Raw genomic sequence first — 25,398 nt, 5'->3', positions numbered from 1 at the left:
CTCTGGGTTAACCTCTATACTTCTTTGGGATACCATGAAGCCCAAGAATTTCCCCGCCGTCACTCTGAACGCACACTTGCCTGGGTTCAACTTCATGTTATATAACTAGAGGGTGTCGAAGTTCTCCCGGAGGTCGCCTAGATGATCATCTTTGTGTATGCTCTTCACCAGCATATCATCAACATAAACTTGTACATTCCTCCCGATCTGGTGCGCGAACATCTTGTTCATTAATCTTTGGTATGTTGCTCCAGCATTTTTAAGTCCGAATGGCATCACCTTGTAACAGAACAATCCCTGGCTGGTGATAAAAGAGGTCTTCTCTTGATCGGCCTCTTCCATCTTAATCTGGTTATAGCTCGAGAAAGTGTCCATGAAGCTCAAAAGCTGGTGTCTTGCGGTTGAGTCTACCAAAGTATCTATCCAAGGAAATGGATAGCTGTCTTTGGGGCAGGCCTTATTGAAGTCCGTGAAGTCTACGCACATCTTCTATTTTCCATTGGCCTTTTTAACCATGATGACATTTGCCAACCAATTGGGGTAGTACACTTCTCGAATGAAATCTACCTCAAGCAATTTTCGTACTTCCTCGGCAATGGCTTTGTCCCGCTCCTGAGCGAATACTCATTTCTTTTGCCGGATTGGGGAGAATGTAGGTGATACATTCAGTTTGTGAACCATGATTGTGGGGTCGATCCCTGGCATATCCTCGTGATTCTAGGCGAACACGTCTTGATTGTCTCTTAAGAATTCCGTGAGCTCCTGGCGCATCGGCCAGCTTGCCAATGAACCTACTCTAGTTGTCCGTTCTGGCCTTGAGTCATCAAGGATTATTTCTTCTAACTCTTCAACTGGCTCTGCTACTGTCCGTCATCCTTCTACGCACATTGTTTGCTATTGATCGTCCATTTCTAGCATAGCAATATAGCATTCTCATGCTACCACCTGATTTCCACGTAGTTCTCTTATTCCATAATCTGTTGGGAACTTGATCATTAAATGGTATGTCGGAGTTACAGCCTTCCATGAGTTGAGGGTGGGTCGTCCAAGGATGGCATTGTAAGCGGACGAACAGTCTACCACCAGGAATGTTACTTCCTTAGTGATTTGCTAGGGGTAATCTCCCATCGTTACTGTCAATGTGACGGCATCGATGGGGGAACACTCTCATCCCTCCGAAACCAACTAGAGGGGCATTAATCGAGACCAACTGTTCTTTGTCAATTCTCATCTGCTGAAAAGCCGGGTAATACAAGATGTCTGTCGAACTGCTGTTGTCGACCAGAACCTGGTGCATGTTGTAGTCTCCTACCCTTAGGTTGACAACAAGCGCGTCATCATGCAGGTAGTGCAGCCTTCGAGCATCTTCTTCTGAAAATCCAATGACGGGGTTGTCGATCCGTGCCATCTTAGGTACAGTGCCCGTGAGCTGGACGTTCTGAACCACTCTTAGGTAGGTCTTCCTGGCTTTTTTGGACGACCTAGAGGTTGTCATGCCCCCTATGATCATTCTTATGTTTCCAATGGGCAGCCTTGGGTGCTTATTCTCTCGTTGCAGGGTCTGCTCTTAGGGCGGAACCACTTTCTCCTTGCTCACGAACCTCTATAGTTTCCCTTGTCTTATAAGGGCCTCTATCTGCTGTTTTAGATTGTAGCAGTCAGCTGTGTTAAGCCCGTGGTCTCGATGGAAGCGGCAATACTTATCCCTTGGTCTCTTGTTGGGATCTCCCTTTAACTTGCGGGGAACGTCAGGGTTCCTTCGTCTTTGATCTGCATCAAGACCTGATCTATTGGGGTAGTTAACAGGGTGAAGCTTGTGAATCTCCTAGTGGGGGGTTTGGAGCGTCTATCATCCCATCGTTCTCCGGTCCTAGCCACTTTGCGCCCCCTATCCTGTCATGTATCCTCTTGTCTTTCTCTTTTTATGGGCTTATCCTCGCGGGATAGCAATGCTTCTTCTGCGTTTATATACTTGGTAGCCCTGTAAAGCACTTCCGACATGGTCATTGGATCGTTCTTGTATAGAGAAAATAGGAACCTACCCTTTCGTAGCCCATTAGTGAATGCTGCCACGAGTATCTTGTTGTCCGCCTTGTCAATTGAGAGGGCCTCCTTATTGAAACGAGTTCCGTAGGACCTCAGTGTCTCGTCCTCCCACTGCTTAATGTTTATCAGGCATGCAGTTGACTTCTTGTATCTGTGTCCTCCAAAGAAGTGCAAAGTGAACTGAGCGTTCAGCTCCTTGAAAGTACTAATAGAGCCAGATGTTAATCGACTGAACCAAATTCTCGCAGCACCCTTCAGCGTTGAAAGGAAGGCCCTACACATGATTTCGTCTACAACTCCTTGAAGGTGCATCAAGGTCTTGAAGGTCTCCAAGTGATCTAGAGGATCCTTGACTCTGTCGTAACTGTCTATATGTGGCATGCGAAATTTGTGCGGCAGCGGGAAGCAATTAACGAAGGCAGTGAACAATGAGTCGGTTCAGTTGACTAGGTCGTCAAGATTGCTGGATACTCGTCCTTTGAGGGCGTTCATCATAACTTCCATCTACTCCTTCATTGCCTGCATCTCTGTGACAATAGGCGGAGCCACATCCATGAGGGTTGGAAGGCTTATGTTTTGTCGCTCCGGTCTGCTTGGGGCGTTACTTCCCTCCGGTCTCTCCTGGTTCCTGCGATCAACACTAGCACCTTCTTGATCTTCTTCTTGGTTTCCCGTCGCCGCGTTCTTCTGTTACAGCTGTTCCTCTAGGGTCTGGTTTTGTATGGTGAGGCGCTCCACTGCCGCTATAAGGGTTAGGACTTGTCTCTCCAAGGCAGTAGGTTATGGCTCGTCTTCCTAAACGTTGTTGGTGGTCGCCATCGAGCGTGTAAGTACCATGCACTTTTTCCGGGTAGCGTTTGTATGGCCTACAAGCTATAGTTATGATACTACTCCTTCCCATAGATGGCACCAACTGATGATGCCGTAAATATCACCAATGAGCTACACGATCCTTACACGCTTGTAATGATATCTGCAAAGAAAAGAGAGAAGACCTAACAGAGAGCACCGGTGTGGTGCCGGCCAAACACCCTCCGAAGGTCAAGTTAGAACTATTCTCACAACTCTAGAGTGCTAGAGAATGGTAAATTATGCGTACCTTGATTTGTGAGAGTACTGGGGCTTTTATAGTTGTAAAAGGTTGGCCTCTCTTCCTTGGTGTAGAAGTCTTTTCCTTATAGGAATCCTCTTGAAAAATCCCAAACGTGATGGACAAGACATTTCCTTGTAAGGAAGATCTTCACTAAGGCGCGTATCTTCCGGAATTCTCTTTGTGCTAGGATTCCTATTTTCCTTGGGATTCTATGATGATTCAAGCATGTGTCGCAAGTATTTCCCATCTAGGGTTTCCGCTGTGCCTTAGGCTTGCCCTCTATCGACCCATGGACTAAGATCCGTCAGGCCCAATTTAACGAAGGTCCATCATACCATATTTTTACCCCTTCAATAAGCTTTATAATTTCCTATTGAGATGTATACCAAACATTAAAAAATGACTTAGTATCTTCATTGAAAGTTATGCTAGATGATGGTTTTTCATAAAATACAATTTGATGTTGCCAAAAAATCGTCAGTAAGTCGCATGGTCCTCACGTACTTGATACCAGACTTGCACAACACAGAAAAAGAAGAAGACCTTATAGAGAGTACCGATGTGGTATCAGCCAAATACCTTCCAAAGGTTAAGTTAGAGAACTCTTCACAACTCTAGAGTGCTAGAGTTGAGGTAAATTATGCGTACCTTGGTTTGTAAGGGTTTTGGGGTTTTTATAGTAGCATAGGGTTGACATCTACTCCTTGGCTTAGAAGACCTTTCCTTGTAGGAGTCTCCATGAGCGTATTTCGCGGAATCCTTTCCTTGTAGGAGTCCTCTTGATTAGTGTTGAGTGTGGGGAACAAGATGTTTCCTTATATACGCATACGTGAAGACCAAGTAAGACCATGCCAGAGCCGTCAGAGGTTTACGTATCCCCTTCAGCTTCTTTCCGTCAGCTTCCTATTTCGTCGTCCAAGGTGCCACCGTCAGCTTCGAGGTGGAACTATAGACCTCATACTATCGTCGCCTCTTAATGAACATGAGCAAAGTTGACGGGTTTATTGGGGCCGTCGCCTTTTGCCTTATCATGGGTGAGTATCAATATTACAAAATTACCCTTATCACAATTCATGGTAGTTAAAGTATTAGAAACTTCTTTTCTTTCTTCTTTTCAAGGAGAAGAAATTTGTTGTGGACAAAGGACACTTAGTATCCATTGAGAAGTTTTTTAAGAATTTGGTTTAAATAAATCAAATAAATAAATAAATAAAGCAGAAAATAGAATTTTTGGAGAAGTTGGTTCTATTGAGGCTCTTTTAAAATATGGGAATGGAAAAGCTAAGCTAAACTAATGGCTTAACATAACTGACGTGAGGGAGAGAGTATCAATAGTAAAAAGCTATGGTAAAACTATGTAAATAGATTAAAAAATGACTAGATGGTATGGCTTCAAGTTTGGAAAGATACTTAAATTAGAGCAGGCGGAAGGGCCAAAAAATTTTCTTGTGGGGGCCAGCCTTTACAAAAATGGTTAAGGTTTCATAGTTTTAAGTAATATACGAGAGTTTTAATAAACAATTGGGAGGGTCATGGCCCTCTACCAACCAATGTAGTTCCGCCCCTAGCTGCAGTGATAAAAAACCTGTGGATTGATCGAAATGCAACCGTTTATAAGGGTATAGTTTGAATGGAGGCTGATATCTTGAAAGCTAAAATCTATGATGTAAGATATGCATTGTCTAGCTGTAAAAGAATTAGAAACTCAATTCAAGATAGAGTTCTATGCTATTTGTGGAGAACAACATTTTCTGTACTAGTAGTAGTAGGAGATATCCTTGGTAGCTTGAATGGCAAGTATGCAGCCAGCTGCTTCTGTTTGAAATGATTTTATTACATGTTCTTGAATAAAAGCTGTCATTTATCAAATAAGAAAAAAATTTGAGTCACTCAAAATTTTTTTTAAATATAATTCAAATGTACAAACAAGTAGGGGAGGGTGATTCGAACGCTGATTCTTCTCATAAAAGAGACCAGACGATACAGCTATAAGGTTCTTAGCCCACCAGTTACTCAACCCTTGGCAATGATGAAATATGAACATTTTCACATACCACTCACTTTATGAGTGGTATACAATATATAATGTGAGAATGTGGTAACTTAAGATTGGTAAACTATATAATGTGAGAATGTGGTGCCTTGAAGGCTATAGTGTTTGATACATGTGAGGTCAAACCGTCAAAGTAATATTAAAGAAAGAACAACTCAGTTATTCAATAACTCTTGTACTGTCAAACCATGATATAGATTGTGAAAAAAAGCAACAATTGATACCTAATTTAGATATGCTTGTTTCACTCGAGCTTACTTGGTATCATACTCAGCAGCCAATATCTCCAGCTTAGGTTTCAAGTAGATGTCAGATGCATTTGCGGCACCAAGTAGCCATCCTGGCAATAACAGAAAATTAGACCTTTTTAAAATTAGAATTTTGGAAGAAAAAGAATACAAGAATCAACCAATAAAAGCATTTTGACTGCTTTATAAATTTAAAATAAAAAAATAAAAATAAAAATAAAAAAACTATTTTTGGGAACTGCTTTATAAAAAAAATAAAAAATAAAAAAAATAAAAAAAAATAAAAAAAACCTGTTTTCCATCTTTATTATATTATTTTTTGGTCTAAACTCTTTTTTTAAGATAGTTTCAATTTATGGCGTCTTCTCCTGATAATAGCTCTTTATCATTAAATCAAAGTATTAATCGATTTTTTATGTAAGCAGGGATTGAATCTTGTGGGGACCAGCCCAGAATAACAAGTTGGCTGGGCCTTGGGCCCGTCCGAGGACCATTCTGTCCGAGGAGACGTCGCGGCCCAGAATCCTTTCTCAGGCCCACTGGGGCGAAGAAAACACATCCGAGGAGTAATTCCTCCTCGGACATTCCAAAGTCCAGGTCAATGATGCATCCCGGTTACTGTAGCCCTCACTCCAAACACGTAAAAAGAAAGGAGACTCAAAATATCCCAGCAAAGACTGTCACCACCACATTAAATGCACCACAACTACTCTCCTGGCCGCATTAATAAAGAGAAAACTCCTAAACAGTGCTTCCTTGGTCACTGCAACTCACAAAGAACTGGTAAGGGCGTCTGATGGGACAGGTGCTCAAGTGGGGGTTTGGATGATCAACAAGTGTAAGGCCCAGATGATAAAAGAGGGCCTATATAATATGTAAGAGTCCCTCAAGAGAGGGGGACGAAAAAAGAGGAGAGAGGAGACGGGAGCAAGGATTCATTCTATGAATGCATAACCATGAATAAAACTTCCACTTTCACATCCATTTTCTTCATTCACGTTTTTACATCTACTAAGGACATGCAACGAACCGTCTAAGCCAACTGGAACCAAGTTCTTTAGCCCATACTCTACAGAATTCATTGTGTGGGACTTTTTAGGCCAGGGCCTGACCATCCAGGACCGGGTTAACTAAAATCGAGTCCCTACAATTGGCGCCGTCTGTGGGAAGAACTAAGATATCAGTTAGCACAACGATCGAGCATGGCAGAACTAGGTCCACACCAGGAAAATCCTCGCCAGGCAAACTCTCAACGGACAGAACCCATTGAGTCCCAGCGGCAAAATAACCCTGCCAACCCAGGCGGCAGAGGGAATCGTGAGGGAAGCGTGCATACTACCCAGACGAGCCACAGTCACACCCAGATAGGTAGTCACGTATCCTAGAGGCGAAGTAGTCATCAGGCCATGCAGCGAGAGATAGATGACCTGAAAAGGAAGTTACGACGTGTACAGTGAAAGTGATCTCCCTCTAGCTCAGATGAGTCCTCTAATGGGGAGGATGCGAGTTATCGACAGAGGTCGAGGACCCCCCCAAGTGAAACCTTTTCTTACGAGAGGGAACCACGCCCTGTACGAAAATATGAGAGCCCATCCAGCAAGGGTTCGGGAAATGATGCTATAAATAGGGCGCTAGACCAGATTTCAAGGTCACCCTTCATGTACAGAATCGAAGGGGCTAAGCTACCTCGATGCTTTAACCAACCAGCGTTCGCCATCTATAATGGCCGAGCAGACCCGGTGGAGCACATGAGTCAGTTTAACCAAAAAATGGCTATCTACTCGCAAAATGAAGCCCTGATGTGCAAAGTCTTCCCATCCAGCTTAGGACCAATGGCGATGAGGTGGTTCAACAGCCTGAAGACAAATTCCATAGGCTCATACAAGCAGCTCACTCAGGCTTTCTGCTCCCGCTTTATTACAAATAGCAAAGTCCCTCGACCCCTCAGTTCGCTATTGTCCTTGTCCATGCACGAGGGAGAGACCCTGAAAGCATATTCGGATAGATATTGGGAGATATATAACGAGTTAGATGAGAACCATGATGATGTTGCTATCAGCACATTCAAAAGCGGTCTCCCCACCGAGCATGGCTTAAGGAAATCTCTCACTAGTAAACCAGTTGCTAACGTTCATCAGTTGATGGATAGGATCTACAAGTACAAAAGGGTGGAAGAAGATCAGCTACAAGGAAAGGGAAATGAGAAGATCATTCCCCCCAAAGCAAATGATTTCAGGTTGGAACGATATAACCATAACCAGCCGAGGAGAGATTTTTCGCGACAGGCTGGACAGAGTAACACGCAAACGGTGAATGCCGTGTTCAGGGAACCAGTACAACAAGTGCTGGAGAAAGTAAGGAACGAGCCCTACTTCAGATGGCCAGCAAAGATGGCTGGAGACCCTTCAAAACGTAACCAGAACCTGTACTGCCACTATCATCAGGACCATGGGCATACCACTGAGGATTGCAGGAATCTATGGAATCACCTAGATCAATTAGTCCGAGAAGGGAAGCTACGTCATCTTTTGCACCCCTCGAGCGGCCATCCGGGTCAAGCAATGCAAGAGCCTCGAAAGGATGTGTCATTAAAACCCCCCACCGGGACGATACACGTCATCCTCACCGCACTAGGAAGAGCTGGGCCATCTCCTTCCAGGGTACTGGCTGTTGGTCGGCTCCCCTCCGAGGACAGGCAAAGGGAACCTAAAAGGTTTAAAAAGGGAAGCTCTTTGATACTAGGATTCTCGGACAAGGATAAGAGGGGAACTATCCAACCTCACGACGATGCCTTAGTGGTTACATTGAGAATCAGAGGCTTTGATGTGAGAAGGGTGTTAGTAGACCCAGGAAGCGCAGTAGAGGTGATGTACCCTGATCTATACAAAGGGCTGAACCTGAGGCCGGAGGATTTGACGACTTATGACTCCCCCCTTATCAGCTTCAAAGGGAAGACTGTTACGCCAAAGGGGCAGATCAGACTACCCATACAGACTGGATCGGAGGTGGTGGAGGTAAATTTTATCGATGCTTACTCACCCTACACAGCGATAGTAGCCAGGCCATGGATCCATGCCCTGGAAGCCGTATCCTCCACACTTCACCAAAAAGTAAAATACCCATCCAGAGGTCAAGTAGAAGAGATTCGTGGAGATCAGGCCATAGCCAGGCAGTGTATGGTGGCCGCCATCTTACATCGATCCCATGCCGAGTCCTCGGCCCCTGGGAACTTATAGCAACCAGCCACCTCGGCAGGGCAAGACAATGAGCTAGCCGAGGAGATAAGGTGTGAAAGTTTGGAAAAATTCATTGTCAACAACGATCCAGAAAGATTTTTCCAGGTCGGCTCCGAGTTGCCTTCTCAAGAAAAAGAGGAACTGGTTGGATTTCTCAGAAGAAATGTCGATGTGTTTGCATAGGACGCTTACGACGCCCCGGGGGTCGATCCTAGCCTTATTTTTCACCACTTGAATGTTAACCCATCTTCCATTCCAAAGAAGCAACCACCCCGACGCCCCTCAAAGGAACATGCTAGTACCGTTAGAGACGAAGTGGCAAAACTGAAAAGAGTAGGGGCTATTAAAGAGGTCTTTTACCTCGAATGGCTGGCAAACACAGTGGTGGTAAGAAAGAAAATGGGGAAGTGGAGAGTCTGCGTGGACTTCACGGACCTAAATAAGGCGTGCCCGAAGGATCCATTTCCCTTACCTCGAATTGACCGATTGGTGGATGCAACCGTGGGCCACCCTCAAATGAGTTTCCTGGACGCCTTCCAGGGCTATCATCAGATACCCCTTGCGTTAAAAGATCAGGAGAAGACGGCTTTCATGACACCCATCGAAAACTATCACTATAAGGTGATGTCGTTCGGACTAAAGAACGTAGGGTCAACCTACCAAAGGATGATGACCAGGATGTTCGAGCCACAGCTGGGCAAAATCATTGAGGTTTACATAGACAATATGGTTGTAAAAAGTAAAATGGTGTCCGAGCACGTGAAAGACCTTGAAATCATCTTTGTTATCTTAAGGGAGCACAAGTTGCGACTCAATGCTTCCAAATGTTCATTCGGGGTCGAGTCCGGGAAATTCCTAGGGTATATGGTAACCCACAAGGGAATAGAAGTAAGTCCCGATCAAATCAAAGCAATTAACAGCCTACAGGCTCCTCAGAATCCAAAATAAGTACAGAAGCTCACTGGTATGATCGCAGCATTAAATAGGTTCATATCACGATCTGCAGATCGATGTCGACCTTTCTACCTCTTGATAAATAAGTGGAAAGGGTTTGAATGGTCGGAGGATTGTGTTCGGGCCTTCCAGCAACTTAAGGAATACTTGTCGCGACCACCCATCATGTCCAGCCCTGAGGCAGACGAGGTACTGTTTGCGTACGTAGCCGTAGCTCCCCATGCTGTAAGCCTGGTACTGATATGGGATGATAATGGGGTGCAGCGACCGGTTTACTACGTAAGCAAATTATTACACGAGGCCAAAGTGTGATACTTACCTTTGGAAAAAGCAATTCTGACGATAGTACACGCCACACAGAAGCTCCCTCACTACTTTCAAGCGCATACGGTCATCGTTCTAACCCAGCTTCCCCTTCGAGCGGTACTTCGAAGCGCCGACTACACAGGAAGGATCGCCATGTGGAGTGCGCTTTTGGGGGCCTTTGATATTAAATATATGCCTAGATCATCCATCAAAGGTCAAGTCCTTGCAGACTTAGTCGCAGAATTTGCTGAACCCATTATAGAAACAATAACCGAGAAGAAAGACATGGATGGAAAATCGGTTGGTACAATTTCAGCAGGGGGGACCTTGCATTGGAAGGTCTACGTGGATGGCGCGGCCAACCAGAGAGGATCTGGAGTTGGGATAGTTTTAATATCGTCGGACGGTGCTGCCATTGAGAAATCACTGAGACTCGAGTTCTCGGCTACGAACAACGAGGCCGAATACGAAGCCTTACTTCAAGGGATGACGATGGTTCGAAGATTGGGCGGAAGGGTAATAGAAGCATTCTCGGACTCTAAATTGGTTGTTGGCCAAGTGATGGGTGAGTTGGAAGCTAGAGATGCTAGAATGCAAGAGTATCTCGGGCGAGTCAAACGCCTACAGTCGAGTTTTGAATCCTTCAATCTGACGCATGTTTCCAGGAGTGTGAACACCCATGCAGACTCGCTGGCCACTCTCGCCACGTCCTCGGCGCATGATCTGCCACGAATGATCCTTGTCGAAGATCTAGTCCAAGCGAGTCCCATTAGAAGAGACCCGGCTCAGGTCCATCAGATTAGAAAGAATCCTAGCTGGATGGATCCTATAAAGAACTTCCTCCAAGACGACACCCTACTTGAGGGAAAGTTGGAGGCCGAGAAGATACGGAGGAATGCTCCTCGGTTCTGGTTATCGGAGGACCACAAATTATATCGACGCTCCTACTCTAGGCCGTACCTACTCTGCATACATCCAGAAGAATCCGAGTCCTTACTTGAAGAGTTACACGAGGGGATTTGTGGAAGTCACACCGGAGGGAGGTCGCTAGCACACAGGGCGCTCACCCAAGGATACTGGTGGCCGAACATGCAAAGAGAGGCCCAGGAATACGCCAAGAAGTGTAACCAGTGCCAGAGATTCGCCCCAAATATCCACCAACCCGGAGGGGTCCTCAACCCCCTCTCCAGCCCATGGCCATTTGCACAGTAGGGTCTTGATATTGTCGGTCCTTTCCCCAAAGCTGCAGGGAACAAGCGATACATAATAGTTGAAACCGATTACTTCACCAAATGGGTGGAGGCTGAACCTTTGGCCAGCATTAAGGACGTGGATGCCCAGAAATTCATCTGGAAGAACATTATTACCCGCTTCGGAACTCCACACAAACTCATTTCTAACAACGGTCTCCAATTTGATAGCAAGAACTTTAGGGAGTACTGCCACGAGTTTGGGATCATTAATTGGTACTCCACTCCCGCCTACCCCCAAGGAAATGGACAAGTCGAGGCCGTGAACAAGGTCATAGTAAATGGACTGAAAAAGAGGCTGGATGAGGCAAAGGGGAGATGGGTGGAAGAGCTCCCACACGTCTTATGGACCTATCGGACAACGCCGCGACGGTCAACCAGTGAAACCCCCTTTTCAATGACCTATGGGGCTGAGGTCGTGCTCCCAATCGAGAACAACTTTCCCACACTGAGGTCTAGTTCCTTTACCCCTAACAGTAACGACGAGTTATTAGGAAGAAGTCTAGACCTAGCCGAGGAAAGAAGGGAAAAAGCAATGATCCATATGGCCTATTATCATCAGAAGCTGAGACAAGGATATGATGCTAATGTTAAATTGCGACCTTTACGTCCAGGTGATCTCGTGATGAGAAAGATTCTCGGCAGCGCAAAAAACCCCTTTTGGGGTAAGCTGGGGCCCAATTGGGAAAGACCGTATCGCATTACATCTGTGGTCGGGATAGGTGCTTATTATCTAGAAGATTTGGATGAAAAAACTGTACCTCGACCGTGGAATGTAAATAACCTAAGACGATACTATTATTAATGAAAACAGCTTTGCCCAATGTTTTGTTCCGTGATCATCCTGTACCCACCGGTCTATTTCCATCTAATCAAAGTTTTAAACAGAACCTAAGTCCTGCATGGCTCCTCGGACCACAAACTTAGGGGAAATTATTACTTATGCAATTCATCAAAGTTTTAAACAGAACCTAAGTCCTGCATGGCTCCTCGAACCACAGACTTAGGGGAAATTATCACTTATGACAACTATTCAAAGTTTTAAACAGAACCTAAGTTCTGCATGGCTCCTCGGACCACAAACTTAAGGGAAATTATTACTTATGCAATTCATCAAAGTTTTAAACAGAACCTAAGTCCTGCATGGCTCCTCGGACCACAGATTTAGGGGAAATTATTACTTATACAATTTATCCAAGTTTTAAACAGAACCTAAGTCCTGCATGGCTCCTCGGACCACAGACTTAGGGGAAATTATCACTTATGGCAACTATTCAAAGTTTTAAATAGAACCTAAGTCCTACATGGCTCCTCGGACCACAGACTTAGGGGAAATTATCACTTATGGCAACTATTCAAAGTTTTAAACAGAACCTAAGTCCTGCATGGCTCCTTGGACCACAGACTTAGGGGAAATTATTACTTAAGGGAAATTATTACTTAGAAGTCTTGTGCAATTTCAAGGGGCGTGCGTAGTCTAGCGTCATTGCAACCCTTATTCAAATTCGCTGCACGGCATCCTTCTTTCTCGTTCGTTTATATTTATTTATATCATTGCAAACGTTAAATAAAGGGATAGTATTAGTAAACATCCATAGAAAACAAAGAGAACATTCTATATTAATATTCCAAAGTCAATACAAAGAGAGGTCCTTACAAAAGAACAAAAACAAGATAACTCACATTCAAAAAAAAAAGGGAGTACAAAAATTAAAAACCTAAAAGCTAAGCCTTAGCAGGAGGATCCTTTTTCTACTCTGGCTGAGGAGGAGGAGCCTCAGAGATAGAGTCCATGGCAGGATCCTTGGCTTTATCAAGCAGAGGGATGGCATCAGGCACAGCCAAGCCCTGCTCAGAAGCTGCTTAGGCGCCATCGGGATTCTCTCGGATCTCCTGAGGATAGAAGACGCTCTCAAGCAATCTCTGCGCCGAATCTGCAGGAATTCCTGCAGCATCAAGGGCATGAGCCCATGAGATGCTACAGTAGTCCCTGCACACCTCAGGAATTTCCTCGGATAGCCAGGCCTCCGTTTCTTGAATCCCGAGCTAATGAGCAGCTTTCTTTTCAGCCTCTACAGCTTCCCGGATCAGCTGAGCCTCTTCTTTAACCTGCCGTATCTCGTCCTCAGCTTTCTGCAGAGCGGCCTTAAGTTCCAGTACATTCTGCTTCTCAGTAGCAAGACTGGTTTCGGTTACGAACAATTTCTGGCGCTGATCCTCCGCTTGGGTTTCAGCACTCTTCAGGCCAACCTCCGCACTCTTGCACTATTTCTCCGACTTTTTGAACTTCTCCGTAAGTTCAAAGTTCTCTTGCTTAAGGGACCCCACGGTCTTCTCCACCTCAGTCCGAGACTGGATCTCAGCTTCAGCCAAGCTGCGGTTGCTGCGACAGAACTCCTCAGCCACAAACACTTGCTGGGTGATCTGCCAACAAAACAAAACCAAAATTAGGATAGAATGCAACAACGTTGATGGCTTAATAAAAGGGTGCAAGAATGACTTACCATCGCAAGGTCCCTCTTAAGGGACAGAAAAAGCTCAAGCTGGGAGAATCGCCTGTAGGCCTCCATATCCCGAGGAAGGAGCACTGGCTGCTCTAGGGCCTCAGCTATGTAACCTGCTCTGCCCCTATTGTATTCTCGAACCAAGGCAGTATAGGGGATAGCGACCCTGTCTAGCTCCATCTTCGAACTCCATACACGTGGATTAACGCGCACTTCAGCCCGATTCTCCTCATCCCGGCTCTCCACGGAGTTAGCCCTTTTACTCCTCTGCCCCCGAGTGGCTTTCTGCTGCTTGGCCGGGCGGGGGGCCAGTTCACCTTCCTCAGGAACGTCAACCGGCCTTTTCTTTTTTAGGTTCGGGTTAACCTTGAGGCCAGGGTCAGAAGAAACCTGAGGGGCGGTTCGGGGAGGGTCCTGGGCTTGTGACTTAGTAGGCACCTTCGAAGACTGACCCTTTCCTCGGCTGGACATCAATTCTCGTAAAGATTTTCCCTTGCCAGCCATGTTGCCTACTTCCTCGTCTGAAGAGTCGTCCGAGCAAGCTATAATGATTGGAGCGCCAGCCACGGAGTTTCAATCCTGCTCTCCTTCAGGGTCCGAAAGCTCAACTACGGGGGCTTTTTCAACCTCCTCTTCAAAATAAAACTCGTCTATTTTCTCCTCAAGGGAAAGATGAGATGATTCGGCCTCTCCTTCAGCTGGCGTGGCGGCTTCAAGGTCGTCTGGAGGCAGTTGCACGGCTGGTGGAGGATCCCGAACACCAAGTAGCACGACTGGCTTAAGATCTTCTCGGGCCAGAAACTTAGGCTTGGACACGTCAATCCTAGCCAACCGAGGACTACCAGCTCTGATGGCGTGGCCAATGGCTTGGAAAGCACGGGTTAGTGGTCGATAGCCCAAAACCAAATGACACGCGCGTAGCTGCCCGTCCTCGGCAACGTAGATTTCTAACCTTAGAAGATAATTTAGGGCCGAAACGTTCACGCGGCTCAACCTGGGAGCAACTAAAGCTCTATCTGCAATACAGCCGAGAAGGAAATTAGAATTAAACTACAAAATTTATGACAAGCAAAAAAGAGAGTAAATCCGAGGAGCTAAGCCCCTTCCCTAAAGGATTGGGCCTAAAGGCACTACACCTGGATTTCCTGCCCGAGTTGGACAATGAAAACCATCGCTCCATTCTCCTGAGGCAATGAGGAAGTCATCCTTCATAGTCTTATTGGATATGGGGAGACAGGAGATTAGCCTAACCACCTCGGATCGAGATTTAAGGTAATACCCTCCCTTCTCGACGTAGTGGCACTCGTACATGTGTACCACATCATGCCAGGTCAGACCCAGACCCATTCTCTCGTTTAAGACATCTATGCAGCCTAATACCCTGAACATGTTTGGAGTGCACTGATGTGGTGTCAACCTATGGTGGAACAAGTAGTCCCGGGTAATCCTACGCATGGGAAGCGTCATTCCCCCTTATATAAAGGCAATCATAGGAATGACCACTTCACCCACGTCTCTATCTAACAGTACTCCTTCTAGGGGACAGTACCGCAAAACCACCCCCTGCGGGATATGGTATTTTGCCCTAAAGGCCTCCATGGCAGCCGGAGTGTCTACTAGGTCTTTGAATCTACCCATCTAAGCTGAACTGGAGGAATGGAAATAAAGACCGAGGAGAAAAGTGAAATCCGAGGAGAAATTCGAAGCGACGAAACGAACGAAACTTACGGATATCTTCACAAATGACCGATGAGGTGATCGAAAATCTTTTCTAGGAAGGACGCTTCGCGGAAACAATTATGGAGATTTGAAGAACGGAGGTGCTCGTGGACTTTTGGGCGCTGGAGTTCTCTAGAGTTCTCTGAACTTCTGATGTGCGGATAAAAAAGAAAGAATGAGCCTCTCTGGCGCTTTATATAGCAGGAGGGAGAGAGAAAAAAACCCCTCCTGCTCAAAAATTCAAGGAACAATGCTGGCCGTCAGATCTGCATCTCGCTGTTGGATGAAGGAGACATAAAGCTGCCTGGAGTAAATGGCCGCGCCTCGTAAATTGTGGCGCGTCAAAAGTAACCGCCCACACGCGCGGACCAAGATTTCATTATTTCCCTCCTTTATAAATGTCAAAACCCCGCTTTTCTCCTCGGAAGGAGATCAAAACCGGAGTTTTGAGGGGCTATTGTGGGGACCGCCCCAGAATAACAAGTTGGCTGGGCCTTGGGCCCGTCCGAGGACCATTCTGTCCGAGGAGACGTCGCGACCCATAATCCTTGCTCAGGCCCACTGGGGCGAAGAAAACACGTCCGAGGAGTAATTCCTCCTCGAACATTCCAAAGTCCAGGTCAATGATGCATCCCGGTTACTATAGCCCTCACTCCAAACATGTAAAAAGAAAGGAGACTCAAAATATCCCAGCAAAGGCTATCACCACCACATTAAATGCACCACAACTACTCTCCTGACCGCATTAATGAAGAGAAGACCCCTGAACAGTGCTACCTTGATCACTGCAACTCACAAAGAACTGGTAAGGGCGTCTGATGGGACAGGTGCTCAAGTGGGGGTTTGGATGATCAACAAGTGTAAGGCCCAAATGATAAAAGAAGGTCTATATAATATGTAAGAGTCCCTCAAGAGAGGGGGACGAAAAAGAGAGGAGAGAGGAGACGGGAGCAAGGATTCATTCTATGAATGCATAACCATGAATAAAACTTCCACTTTCACATCCATTTTCTTCATTCACGTTTCTACATCTACTAAGGACATGCAACGAACCGTCTAAGCCAACTGGAACCAAGTTCTTCAGCCCATACTCTACAGAATTCATTGTGTGGGACTTTTTGGGCCAGGGCCTGACCATCCAGGACTGGGTTAACTAAAATCGTGTCCCTACAAATCTCAAATCTCAAATCTCTTATTCAACTATCAGAAACTTTACCAGTTGAACTAATTAGAACTTTAAACCTTAACGCAATGTCAACCTCTAAAAAATAAAAAATAAAAATAAGACTGTCATGCGTTGAATAGAAAGCTATCTGCAAGGTGAGTTGGGGATGGGAAGGCAAAACGGGCGTGGGGCCCACCAATGGAGAGCCTAAATATTGAATATTCTTGTCCTACTTTGCTCTATTTTCTTTTGTTTTAATTTAGCGAAACTACATTGTTGGTTTCTCAAGTTTACTTTGTGTGCGTAACTAGTTCCTCAAGTTTTAAGTAAGTGCAATTGGTCCCTCAAGTTTTTAAAATGAGTTGTATTGGTCCTTTTACTAACTGTCATTAATGGTGTTACTTAGGTGACTAATAGAACAATGACTTGACATTTTTTTTTTTTTTTTAATGATGTAGCACTTTTTATTTAAAAAATTACAATAATTATTTTTCACGCTAGATCAAATCTAAAGTATTCTGACCCGGTTTAAATTAAATCTAAAACCACAACCCAGTTCCAAATATAAACACATACGTATGTGATTTTGGATTCACTTTGAGGATACCAAAAAAAAAAAAAAAATCTACTAATTTTTCAAATAATTTTTTTATATTTTCTATCAAAACTTTTTTTAAATAATCATATAAATATTTTAATGACTATGGTCAAGTCAAGCAATCCACATACACAAACAGAGGAAACAAAATGGCAACGCACATTCTTGAAGTATCCAGTTCCATGACTTTACATCTACAGTTATGCACACTCTCCAAAACACTATCCCTTTCCTCTCTCCCTCACCGACTCAGATCCCTCTCTTCTCTTCCAATTGCAAAATGTCAACCGAGAACGAGCATCCCCTCTGACTCCCTCCATCACGTACCCTCCCGACTCAACTCGCCGAACCGTCCAGATTGACTTGGCATAAAATCACAAATGTATGTGATTTTGTTTGGAGCTGGGTTGTGATTTTAGATTTGATTTAAACCAGTCAGTTTGCTTTAGATTTGCTAAGTTATTGTTTCATTAGCATATTACAATCTACCAAACATACCCTTAAATTTAGGTCTTTTAATAAGTTTCTTTCGACTAAAATAAGTTTCTTTCGACTAAAATAATGGAAAACCATGAAAATTCTACTTATATTTTATATGAACAAAATATCTTTCCATGTGAATTCTTTTTTTTTTTTTTTTTTGAAGGCGAATTCTTTTTGATACAATGTTTAAAATGTAAATAAATAAACAAAGTTTAATAATAATAATAATAATAATAATAAAGTCATATTTTGGAGAGTTTCTTTGCAACAAAGTAATGGTTGACCTCTTCTTAAAAAAAATGTAATGTTTGACCTCCATATAACGGGTCTTTATTTATTTATTTATTCTTACACACATAATGGAGGAAATAGGGTACAATAGGTCATTTTGTACCTATATAAGGAATAAGTACATTCTAATTTAAGGGTTTATTTTTATAATAAGTAAGAAGGTAGAAGTTCTAAAAATCCTACTTTTGTGTGTGACAATAGTAACAACTTAATGGTCCGTTTGGTTGGAGAGGTGGAAAAGTGGAATGATAGAAAATGGTAGGAGGATGGAAAAGTGAGAGGATAGAAAAGATTTTAATTTCTTTCATTTTTATTTAGTTGGGAGTGGAAAAGTGAAGAGATGAAAAAAAATGAATTTATATAAATTTACTCATAAACTCTTGTTAAAAAATGATGGCCAATTAAAACAAAAAAGTAACCAAAAAAAAAAAAAAATCACCCAGTTTATTAAAAAATAAAAATCATGTCCTCCAAAAAAAAAAAGCATGTCTAGTTAAAAAAAAAAAAACAAAAACAAAACAACTATCACACCCACAACCTAGGAAATATATAATAATAATAAAAAAAGGGAACGTCCAAGAAAGAAAATAAATAAATAAATAAAAGGAAAAAAGAGAAAGAAAAAAGAGAGAGCCAACATGCCCAGCCAGCCCAAGAAATCAAAAAATGAAGAAAAAAAAGGGGACAACGTGCCTAGCACCAAAAAAAAAAAAAATGGAGCTAGAGATGGGCATTTTTGTCCATTAAGCAGCCTCATTTTCTTCCTTCAGTTTTCTCTCCATTTTAGAGAGAAAACTTTTTGGTGGGTCAGGAGAGAAAACACTTGGGCTCCACCATTTATTTTCCTTCCTCCTCACCCAACCAAACACACTCCAAAAAGTTTTCCTTCCCATTTTCTCTCCAAAATTTTCCATCTACCCTATTTCACCTCCAAATAAACACACCCTAAATAGTGGAAGGCAATAATCCTTAAATTAGACCAACGCCACGTTATTGCCTCTATAAATTAGAACTCAAGACCCATCCTATACCAATGCTCTACCCATTTGGTCACTACCTTAAATGGTTACTTGTGGTTCCAATACTTTTAAATAATAATTTAAAGGACAAAGTTTAGTTACAAAACTTCTTGTAATTAAGGCTACAAACTTTACTCAATAAAATTAATGTTACTACATATTTTAAAAATCTTACCATTGAATTGTATGTTCTACATACTCTTATTAAACATGCCAACTATGGTGTGATCCTCACATAAATTTGAACACATGGTGCAAAATTGGACTCTAATTTGAAAATCTAATTTGACTTTCTCTAAACTTTGCCTATTAATAAATATATAGATAGGTAGTTCATATTAGTCCTAGAGTTCACTTTTGGCATTAAGTCCACTTGTCCTAACTTTGTCCATTGAGTTTGGATCCAATATGTAGCTAACAATTTGAAGTTTCTTTACTTCGATGGGCTTGGTTCGCATAAGTGTTGTCATGACAAGGTTGATATTTTTAATTTGGAAAAACAACATAGCTTGTCATTGGACATTGAAGGGTGAAAACAATGCAGTGCTTACTCAACATCTATTAAAAGTTAGGCTATATTTTGTTTATAATCCCAAGGCTTAAAAAACTTCACAAGCCCAACATGAAAGGCTTTAATTTGCAACTAATCGGCTTTGCGTGGGTGCCTTTGGGTGTTTTGAACCACATATGATGAACATGATAACAAGTTTACAGCATATGATGATTTACTTCATAAATGCTGTAAAAAATTAGAGTTTATTTTGGAAGCAATAAGTACTTGGCTTCTTGGAAGATAATTAACCATCAGTTTTGTCACCAAAATTTGGATCGATTAAAAGTCAATTGTAGAATCTCTTTCCCTTTTTCTTTGAGCTTTTGCACTAAAAAATTATTGTAGTATCAAAGTTTCGTCTGAATGTTTGCACTAGAGTTTGTTTTAGATGTTCAGTACATTTACTTGAAAGTAATTAAAACTTTGCACCTTAAGGTGTTTTCTCCTTTTTTGCTCATAGAAATTTTGATATAATAGTTTAGATTCAAATGCAAGTTATAAAATACAGAGTTTTTGAAGCTATTTGGATGATAATATGTTGGAAAAACAAGAGGTCAATTGATTACACAGGAGATGTGCTACAACAGGACCTGTTTCAACTTTTTTTTTTTTTTTTTCCAAGGGTTCACAAAAATTTGTCCAAATAAATACTAAAGTATAACTATTACCACATTTATTAAGGAACTTTGAAATAATTAACGGAACCATTGAAAAATAATTAACACAACCCTTGAAATAAATATATAAAAAAGGGTGGTTAGTTTTGTCACTAAAATGTAAATCCTCTTAAATCACAAACCCTAATAAAAATACCCAAAAAAAATTTTCAACTCTTAAAAAAATTTTAGAAAATTTTTTTTTAAAAAAACACAAAAGGATATGCTATACAATAGCCTGAAGCTAAAAACTAAAAGTAATACCCAACCTTCTTATCAAAAAATAAGAAAACCACGCCCTCTCTCTTAACTCTCAAGCTTCTTCCTAATTCAAAGTTAAATACATGAATAGCTAATTGCTTGACTGACACCTCAGCCATATGCAAAGACTCACCCAAGCCAACATAGTGACCCCACCCTCAACTTTAGCTAAGAAGCACCCTCCATCCACTTCCCCTTTTTTGTGTGCCCAAAAGCCCGCGTGTCCCATCTATGAGCCCATTTTCTAATTCTCTCATCCAATCTCATGAGAAACAAACAAAATTCAAATCCTCATTTCCCGTTATAACTATTGAATTATCAAAAAAATTATAATTTATAAAAAAGAAAAAAAAAAGTGCATGCATCTCTTGCAATGGTGATGTCAAACTTTGATACGATCTATAAAACTAACTAGCTAAGGTCTCGTGCATCACATTGGACATTTCAAAATATCTTGTAAGAATTTATCTTATGTTCCATGAATAATGTTTATTATGTGTTATAAAATTTTGGAAATCAATTTAATTATATTACATGTCGTTATAAATAGAGGAAATGCAATATGCAAAACTTAATATAATAAAGAATATGAACCTATTGCTAGACAATGTTTTAATTGTTGCCAAAACAACTAAATTTGAGTAAGAATTTCATATTCCAATTCAATTATTTTATATAAATCTTAGATAAGATAATTAAAGCACCACATATAAATATTTGTTACATAAAAAATGAATTCATTTACCTTATTAATATCTTTTTTTAATTACATAACACAAATTTAATAGTGTTGGTTCCACTCACGCGCACACGCCCACACACACATATATTGTTGAGATAAATATTATTAAAATTTATGAAAATATTACTGTAGTGAATTCATGACTATTAAATTATTTCAACTAAATTAAGCACACAATCATTTTTTAAAGTCTTGATTGTATGTGTTAATAAATTTGATTTCCCCTTTTGATGGTTTTTGTTTTGAACTGTTGTCAAAGCAACTAAACATGGAGACAAATGTCATATTCCAAATCAATAAATTTTTTAATAGTAATTATTCTTATATAAATTTTATAAAAATAATCATAATAAATTCTTTTAATATAAATAATCAGTGCACCATAGAGGTTTCTTTGTCGCTAAGAAAGGAGCTCTCCGTCCTCCTTCTCTTAGGTAGTAGAATATTTGGTCCCTTCTCTCAGAAGGTGTGTGTGTCCTCAAGAGATAACAAGGTTATCTTCTAGGCTAGTGGTTTTTCATTCTTTCGGGGGTGTGGGAAACAGTATTAAGTCTTTTTTCTGTTTTGTTTTATCTTTCTGTAACCTTTTTGTCCTCTTTTTGTTTCTTTTCTCCCAATGGAGGAGCTAACAAGATCATGGAGTAATCTGAGCCTTGACGAGAGAGAAGGGTCTAGGCTTACGCTGAAAAATCTATTTCGTTCATCGGAGTTTATTCTTGCAGCAAAGTTTCTTACAAAACAGGTACTAAACATGGATGTAGTGGCCAGAACTTTTAGGCAACTGTGGCGATCTACTACAGGTTTTAAGATTTGGAATCTGGACGATCACGTAGTTCTATTTGCTTTTAATAACCAAGGCAATATTGATCGAATCCTTCGGTCTGAACCATGGTGTTTTGATAAGCATTTGGTGGTCTTTGAAAAATACGATGACAACACCCCTATCAGCGAGCTCAAGTTTCAATAGGCGTCTTTCTAGGTCCAAGTTCATGACATTCCAATCAGGTTCATGATGAGGGAGGTTGCTGAAAATATTTGCGATATTGTTGGGACGGTGTGTCGATCAATCGATGGAGTTGATGAGGATGGAGGTAGATTTATGCGAGTTAAAGTAAAACTGGATACGTCGCTACCCTTGTGTCGGGGCAGAGTGGTGTCTCTTGAGAATGAAGATAAAATATGGGTGAGTTTTAAATACAAGCGTCTGCCAAATTTGTGTTACTGGTGTGGTAGGCTTAACCACAGTGATAAGCACTGCCCCCTATGGATCCAAAGTAAAGGTACTCTAACGGCGAATCAACGGCAATTCAGTCAAAGTTTATGTGCTTCTCCTTACAAAGCAACGAATAAGACTATTGTTTTTGTCCCGGGCTACTATGATGATCTCGTAAATCCTGCCACCAACAAAGGTGATGGCGGAGGGGGGAGTTTTGAAATGGATGGAGGCAATGCAAACGAAACAACGGCGGTGTCCCCAAGTCCGATAATGGAAATGGATATTCACGATGAGGTAATTAATGTAGGCATTAATGCACCTCACTCAGTTTCCTACTCTGTCTCTGTTAGTCTCGTGGTCAATGCCCCTTTTCAGGAGAAGCCTCCTCCCTTTTCTGTTTTGTACCATAAAGGGATGGATGAGGATTTCGTGGGTAATGTCAGAAGCGAGGATTTGGGCAGCAATCACGACGAAGCTTCAAAAGGAAAGCAATCTGAATCAGCTCCTTTGAACTCGGGAGCGTTTGCGGAAGTTGATCCTTTCTTGGTGAAGCTCTAGGAAATTGATCGTGATCTTAAAAAATTTGAATGTATCCCTAGTGAGTTGGCAACGAATGGAAGTTCACATGGGCTAGGCCCATCCTTTACAGATGAGGAGCCCATGATTGAGGTGGTTAAAGAGCATAGGCCTATTGTTTTGAGCCCAATCATCAGAATCCCTCTTCAGGATATCTCCAATACCAAAACTTCAGCCCAAACTCCAAAGCCCAGGAAGAAAAAAAGTCCAAAGCTTAGGTCCACGAGTATGTATGAGGTATGTGGGGTTACTTCTCCAGCTCTAAAGAGAGCCCTTCCTTACCACAATGATGTTGAATCACAACCACAGAAAAAGAGAGCCGCAAATCCTCATGATGTCCTCACACCAGCAAATCTATCGACAGTGGCTAAGTCTCAGCCCCGCCATTGCCGATGAATTGTTTAAGATGGAACTGCCATGGGCTTGGGATCCAATGGTGAGTTCGGGAGCTTTCCGAGTTGGTGAGGGCGAAAGGTCCCAAGCTGTTGTTTTTTATGGAAACTAAGAAGAAGAAAAGCTATCTCGAGAAAGTTAGGTGCCGCCTTAAGTTTGATAATATGTTCATCATCCCGAGGAGACATCAGAGTGGCAGTTTAGCTCTATTGTGGATGAACGAACTTGATTTGCACATTAGGACATTCTCTCCTCATCACATCAATGCGGTAGTAAGTCCAGGGATTGATGACGCTTGGTGCTTCACGAGCTTTTACGAAGCTCCAGAAGTGGCCAACCGGGAAGATTCCTGGAACCTACTATGGCATCTCGCAACTCAAATCAGTCTACCGTGGGTCTGTCTAGGTGATTTCAACGAGATCACCCGTTTGGAGGAAAAGTTCGGTGGAGGAATACGAGCTGAGAATCAAATGTAGTCTTTTCGTGAATGCTTGGATGTTTGTGGATTAAAAGACTTGGGGTACTTGGGCTTACCATTTATTTGGTGTAATCGACGCTTTGACAGAAATATAGTATAGGTCCAACTTGATCGAGCAGTTGCATCTCCGGAGTGGGTTTTGAAATTTCCAGATGTAAGACTTTCATCATTTGTCAGGTTTTTCCTCAGATCATAAACCCATATGGCTTTGTTTAGATGATGTTCAAAGGAGATTTTTTAGGCCTAATAGACCTTTTAGATTTGAGGCTATGTGGATCAAGGATGAACGTTGCGAAAGGGCGGTTCATGAAGCATGGGACAAGGATTCAGCTGATGATCCAATGGGTAATGTGCTCCTTAAGGTTAGTAATTGCCAAATTCACCTTAGTGAGTGGAATAAGAAGGTATTTGGTAGTGTGCGTGGGACTTTGGAAAAGAAAATAAGGGAACTAGAACAGGCAAAGCATTTATCTGTTTAGGGAGGCAGTAATGGGAGGATGAAGGAACTAAATGAAGAGATTAGAAGATTGACTGACTTGGAAGAATGTATGTTGAGTCAAAGAGAAAAGTCTGATTGGTTGTGTGATGGTGATCAAAATACCAAGTATTTTCATTGTAGGTCCACAGAACGTAATAAGAGAAATTTCATCTCAGGTTTGGAAAATGAGTTTGGTATTTGGGTGGAGGAAGAAAATCAGATTGGGTGTATGCTTGTCCAATATTTTTCTAAGCTATTCACCTCATCAAATCCCACTCATATGGATTATGTGCTAGAGGGGGTGTTTCCAGTAGTGACCGAAGAGATGAATGAGGGACTGCTCAGGCCATTCGATCCCAGTGAAGTTTAGGGTGCGTTAAAGAAGATAGAGGCTGGCACAACTCCAGGCCCAGATGGTCTACCTCCATTGTTCTATAAACAGTATTGGGGTAAGGTGGGGCAAGAGGTCACAAGTGTAGTGTTGGCAGTCCTCAATGCAAGTATAATCCCTTCCCAACTTAATCACAATTTTTTAACACTCATTCCTAAGATTCATAGCCCAAGAAAGGTAACTGATTTCAGGCCCATTAGTTTGTCTAACGTTCTCTATAAGATTGTGGCTAAGGTTTTGGCTAACCGTCTGAAGATCTTACTGCCTAAGTTAATTTCAAAACACCAAAGCACGTTCATATCAGAGAGACTGATCACAGATAACATTCTCATTGCACACGAGACTTTCCACCATTTGAAATCTAAAAGGAATGGCAAGATGGGCTACATGGCACTTAAACTTGACATGAGAAAGGTGTACAATCGAGTTGAATGGGTGTTTTTAGAGAAGATTATGCTAAAGATGGGCTTCAATGCAAGATGGGTCAGCACCATTATGGCTTGCATCAAGTCTGTATCCTATTCTATTATGTTGAATGGTCAGCCATATGGTCACATAATTCCGGAAAGGGGTCTTCACCAAGGTGATCTATTGTCACCATATCTGTTTTTGCTGGTAACTGAAGGTCTGCACTCTCTCTTTAAGAAGGCCGAAGAAGATGGGGCAATAAGGGGTGTCTCTTTATGTGC

At 42.2% G+C, this 25,398-nt stretch overlaps 1 pseudogene; it reads right to left on the bottom strand.

Annotated features, from left to right (window-relative positions):
* The window catches only part of LOC126692871 (thioredoxin-like 3-1, chloroplastic), a 74,538-nt pseudogene extending 69,007 nt beyond the window's left edge, over positions 1-5,531 (bottom strand).
* Positions 5,532-25,398: the final 19,867 nt, after the last annotated feature.

The sequence above is a fragment of the Quercus robur genome, chromosome 7, assembly GCF_932294415.1.
Source record: "Quercus robur chromosome 7, dhQueRobu3.1, whole genome shotgun sequence".
In the NCBI taxonomy this organism is placed as follows: Eukaryota; Viridiplantae; Streptophyta; class Magnoliopsida; order Fagales; family Fagaceae; genus Quercus; species Quercus robur.
This window is presented reverse-complemented; position numbering and strand designations above follow the sequence as displayed.